Genomic DNA, 6000 nt, shown 5'->3' on the forward strand with positions numbered 1-6000 from the left:
AGGAGAGAATATTTGTCGGTCCTGCTCCCAAGAAGGCTTTTTTACCACACTTTCTCTGCCCCCTGATAGCTGTGAGAGAATGCATGTGAGGGATGCAGGTAATAGGCAGCAGCCCTCATTTCATCCCTTGGAGTCATTATGGCCATCAAGTAAGGGAAAAAAATATATATTTTTAATTGTATGTTTGGGAACTGCAACAGCAATGTCTCTACTTAAGTGTAGGGAAGGAAAAAGTTTTCCTCAATCCTCATAGGGCCCCTGGGTGTGCCTGAAAATTAAACTGGACAAAAACAGATTAACAGGAGAAAAGCATAAAAACATATTTAGTATAAGTTTTACATGACACAGGAGCCTTTGTAATAGGAAATGAAAACCTGAAGAAATAGCTAAGCCTGAGTGTTTCTATACTAGGTTTGACAAAGAGTAGAAAGTGATGCAAAAACGTGATAGGACTAAAGGATGTGAGCTAAAGGTAGTAACTGGTAGTAAACTGGGGGAAACAGCAAGTCCTGTTCATTTGGATTCTTCTCAGTGTCTCTCTGTCTTTAGAGATAAGAATGCACTTTCCTCCAAGTATAGGGAGGGCTGCTGCAGGGTAGAATGGAGAGTTCAGAGAGTTCTTCCTGTATCTGCCAGTTCTCAAATTCCTTCAGCTTAAAATATTCAATATGCCAAGGCACCATATATTGGAGTAATGTATTGTGAACCCCAACAAGTGACTTGTATTGGGAATTGTCTTGCCCCTCTTTCCTAATTTGGCCTCTTGAGGAATAAAATCTTGTTTACTGGTATTGTCTAATTGCTGCAGATCAGTTTGCTCCTTGCTTCCTTCTCAGAAATATTACTTGTTATTTCTGAGTAATGGTTCATGCCTAGCAACTCTAAGGAGAGGGCTCTGAATTGTCTATGCAGCTGTTAAATAGACCACTGAAAGGGTTAGAAGCTGCTGAACACAACCTTTCTTTTCTCTCCTGTCATTAAGAACTGACATTCCTTCATCCACTTGCTTACTTTCCTCCTTAATGAGCAATAAGCTTGACATGGGTCATAGATCAGACTGTCTAAGAAATTTTGCTTTACCAGAAGAGTGTCCAAAGGCATCCTTGCTGGACCTGATAGTTACCCAAAGCCAGCAAGTATGGGGTAGCCTTAAGCCTCTATGAAAACCATAAAGACAGCCATGTAAACCCCATGGTCCCTAGGCTCCTGGCTTTTGTTCTGTAGTAAACTCCCATTGCTGAAGGCAGGAAACAAAGCACACAATCAAACCTACATTGGACTTCACTTGAAGACCATTTTTATTACTTCTCTTACTCGGTAGAGTCCAATTGAAAGGCTGAAAACAACCTAACATTTTCAGTAAATTACTCTTCTCCAGAAAGCTGGGGGTTTTTTGTTTTTGTTTTCACTTTTTAGAGAGTCGGTAGAAAGAAAGTAACGACAATCTCCATAAGCCAAAAACGAAGAGAAAGTCGGAACCCAGAGAAAGCAGGCAATAGTTGAGTGCATAATGACTGAGAATTTTCCAGAATTGATAAAAGACATCTACTCTCAGATTCAGGAAGTCCCGAATAAGGTAAATGAAAGGAAACCTACGTCTAGACACATTGTGATGAATTTGTTTATCAGCACTTGGCATCAATTTCCAACTCATTTCTAGGATTTGGTTTGGTTTCACTTGGTTGTTAATCTAGAATGCTACAGACCACATTTCCCAGGCTCTTTCTCAGCTGATGTCCTGGATGTGATTTAGATTCTGCCAATGCTCTCCTGTGAGACTTGGAAGCCAAAGGAAGACAAGGCCATCGTCCTGCTGCAGTTCTGTGTGGCAAGGACAGTCATGAGATGTGTTTTGAGGCAGTGGCTGCAACTGGACTCAGTGATCCAGCACCTCACAGGCACCGGCGTTGTGAGTCCACAGGCATATGAGGCATTTGGGCTGCTGGACACAGCAGTCTTCTTTTGGTCACCCCCCTCATGGAGCTTCCTGACTTCTAAACAGTAGCTACAGCAGTGAGTTCTGGACCCAGGAGTGAGGACAGCTCCTGCCTCCCTGCTGCATTAAATCGCACCTGTTCCCGATGTTAAGTCTCACTCTCCTCACTCGTAACCCAGAGAAGGACAGTGTGGCCTTCCCGTGATCCAGACTATCAAAGCTACCAGGAAGAAATGGAAAGGTACAGAAAATTATCGCTCCTGCATGCGCTGAGTTCACTCTGAGGAGCAGCTGTCACTCCTACTCTGTCTCTGTCTTGGGTGGAGCTCCCTATTCCAGGTGCCTGCCTGAGAAGGGTGCCTGACTGGCAAGAAGGTCAGAGTTCTGCTTTGGCCATTGCCATCTGATTACCTGTGTCATCTGCCCTGCAATGCTGAGCCTCTGCCACTACGCCCTCTGACAAGTTTCCTCTCTCTTGGTTCAGGGAACCCCTGCTAATTGTCTCTCCTACGGTGTTTATTTTATTTTCACTTTTTTCTTCCTTGATAAAATCTACAGAGTCTTGTAAGTATAATTGTTGCTCTTGAGTTTGTTAGTTCCATTTTAGGATTTTTTGCTTAACAATTTATTTTTTCAACTTTTGTTTTACTTCATTTCTGCTAATTGCCTTAGGACCTTTAATATGTTTTTTTCCTCCTACATAATCAAGTTAAATGCTCGATTTGTTTATTTTCTCATTATTATTTTTAGCAATAAAAGCAATGAAGACTATGAATTGACCTCTGAGTACCTCTGTGACTTCATCCCAAATGTTTTGTGTATTTATGAGGAGTTCTAACTTTTGTTATTTTCTTCAAAGTCTGTTATTAACTAATTGACTTGTGTCTTATTTTAGTGGTTATATTGGAGAGTTTTAAACATTTTCCATGTGGTTTTTGTTACTTATTTGAATTCTTGTATCAATAATAGTAAAAATGATAAAGTATTACTAATAACTATTTCTCATTTTATTGCACTGTGACCAGAGAACATAACCTGGAGAATTTCTTCTATTGTTAATTTATTCAGATTTTTTTTTATGTCTAATTTTTGTGTATGCTTTATAACTATCTGAAAGAACGTGAATTATATGTTTTTAGGGAATATGCTTCCATGTACCACTACCACTTCTACCTTTCTTAAGCTACTAAATATTGAGCATACACTCACATCATCTGTTGTGCTTGATGCCTTGCATATTCTCACAACACTCCTAAAAATTAACAAACGTCAACCTCATTTTTACAGCTGAGCAAACTAAGGCTCAGATTTCTTTTTATGCTTTACGTGTTGTAGCCTGCTTGTGGTGTCTAAAATTGCTCACTCTGTATTTTGTCAATTTATTCTGAATTTCTGATCATTTTTCTCTTATATATTTTATTTATATGTTAGTCTGTGCCCAAAGGTTCAGTGTATTTGTCTTCAATGGTAATTTTGCCTTTCACCAATATAAAATTACTCTCTTTATTCTGTTTGCTGAGTTTTGCTATAATGATATGACTCCAGGTGATGGGGATGAAAAGGAGAGGAGGGAATTTGCATGAATAATTCTTGGTAACTTATGCACATAATGTCATTTATTTTAAGCTCTCTTGCAGATGCTCTGGACTTGGGGCCAGTAGTCATAAGCCTATTGTTGATTCATTAAGTGATATTATTTTTTTAAAAAGGTAATCTTGGTCTCTACCTACCTTGCAGGCATGTTGTATGGAGAAAATGAAATTAAAATTATGCCTTTTGATTATTTTGAAGATCTATGTAAATTGAACATAGCATTGTTTCTTCACAGGGTTTCCCACTCTCCTCCCTCTGGCCTCTCCATCCACATTCACTCTCCCACAGGGGTGTATAGTAAAGCCTCGGGCCTCACTAGGATTAAGTCTTTTAAGTCTCCTTCTTGATGACCCCAGAATCCTGAGACCCTGATCCAAGGAAAAGAATTCTACCCTTTAATATATTCCTGGTGCTTGGCTTTTATTTTCCCTGATAGAATTTCAAAGAAGCAAAAGTCTTGTTGACAGTCACTGATGTTCTCGAACAACATATGTAGTTACCTGAAGCCAAAGAAATTGCACAGATGTCTGAAGCCATGAGCCTCACAGATGTTACTTGAGCTGTATACTCAAGACAAGACATCACACTCTAAAACTGCTCCGCAGCTAACTGAAGGGAAACTCCCCCCTCAGTGAGCCAAATTCCTAGCATAATTTTCCCTCTCGTTTTCAAAGTTTCCTGTATTTTCCAGACAATATCATACATCCAGACATTTTCCATTGAACTAATGTGTTTTACTTTCTCTCAAAGATATTATTACTCATTCTTGAAGTATCTACTCCTTGGACCAAACCATTCCAGCAGAATGATTTACATACACCTCCATTTCTACCTGACACATCCCATTCTGCAATTACTTGTTTGCGATTATAAATCTACTATGCGGTGAGCAAGAACCATGTTTTATTCATTTCTGCATCCCCAGTGCCCAGACCACTACCTGATGCATGTGTGTTTGCTGAATTTAATTTACTGAATTTTCAAAACATTTACAAAAGATTTTTTTTTTTTTTGCTGAGGAAGACTCTCCCTGAGCTAATATCTTTTGCCAATCTTCCGGTTTTTTTGTTTGTTTGTTTGTTTTTTTGGCTTGAGGAAGATTAGCCCTAGCTAATATCTGTGCCAATCTTCCTCCATTTTATATGTGGGTTACCACCACAGCATGGCTAATGAGTGGTGTGGGTCTGCACCTGGGATCTGCATCTGCAAACCCAGGGCACACCGAGCTTAACCACTATGCCACAGGGCAGGCCCCTGTATTTTGTTTTTAACAAAACACATACCTGTCCTTCATTTTTTATAATGAGATTTTAGAAATAGATGCCTGTTCCTTCATCTCACACTCAGGAGAGATGGAACACAGGGCTACTGAAAGAGCTTAATATGTGGCCACTATAAGTCACAGGGGTTTGAGGTCTAATATCTACCCAGAGAATCTTAGCTCAAAATATCAGTTCTGGTGGCAAGGACAGGAAAGTGCTCTTATACTAAGATTGGCTGATATTCCTAGAGTTTGTCCAGGCAAGAGAGGTTGGTGGAAATGAAGTATGAGAGGTCATCTTAGGTGCTTGTCCTATATGGTCACCTAAAGAGGAAGCAGAACCACAGCAGCAAAAACCTGGAGATGAGTTCTGGGTTATCAGAAACTATAGGAGGCACAAACAACCATCTAGATTAGAGAAGTGTTTGCTCAGGACAAGGGAACTGAAGTCTGAGAGACCTGATCATGGCTTCCAAAGAGCCACCAAAGTGCTTCATGAGAGATTCTGCTCTAAACATCTGCCATGTTTCAACTGACTCTATTTGGTCAGTTCAATTGATGCTTTTTCTATCCTTCTTCTACTCCCTGACCAGCAAGTTCTGGGGGAAGGATGAGAAGATAGGGAGATAGAGAAGCAGCCAACCATGTCCCCCTTTCTGACTAGAAGCTTCCAGGCTAAAACAGGCTGATCTAGGGGTAGGGGGAGATAAGCCATTAAATATCATTTTGAGATCTGTTTAATATCTTCTGCTGGATATTTTAATTGCTGACTTCAGACCGTGTTCACTACTTAAAGAGACCGTACCTCCTGAATGGAAAAGCTGTGGGTTGGGATCCATCAGAGTTTTCATCCAGGAGTAGGGAAAGATTATCTCCTCTGAGTAAATATTAAAAGGATGGTGGGTGACAATGAATTTGTACTCTGCTTATATCATGAGCTATACATGGTCATTCTACTACTTAGACTTCATGTGATCCACTCAATAACCACTGAGGGATGAAGGGCAATTCTAAAGTCTGCACTTACAAAGGTTATCTAGAGCCAACAGTGTCAGCTAAGCCTTTAAGTTACAAAAAAGAGAACCTACTTTGACTAGTTTAAGCAGAAGAGAAATTTATTATGGGATTTTAGCTAACTCAAGGGGCTGGAGAAATAAACTTGTGGCTGCATTTCCAAAAACTCCTCTTAGAACCTCACCACAGAACAACA

Source organism: Equus przewalskii, chromosome 23 (genome assembly GCF_037783145.1).
Source record: "Equus przewalskii isolate Varuska chromosome 23, EquPr2, whole genome shotgun sequence".
NCBI lineage: Eukaryota > Metazoa > Chordata > Mammalia > Perissodactyla > Equidae > Equus > Equus przewalskii.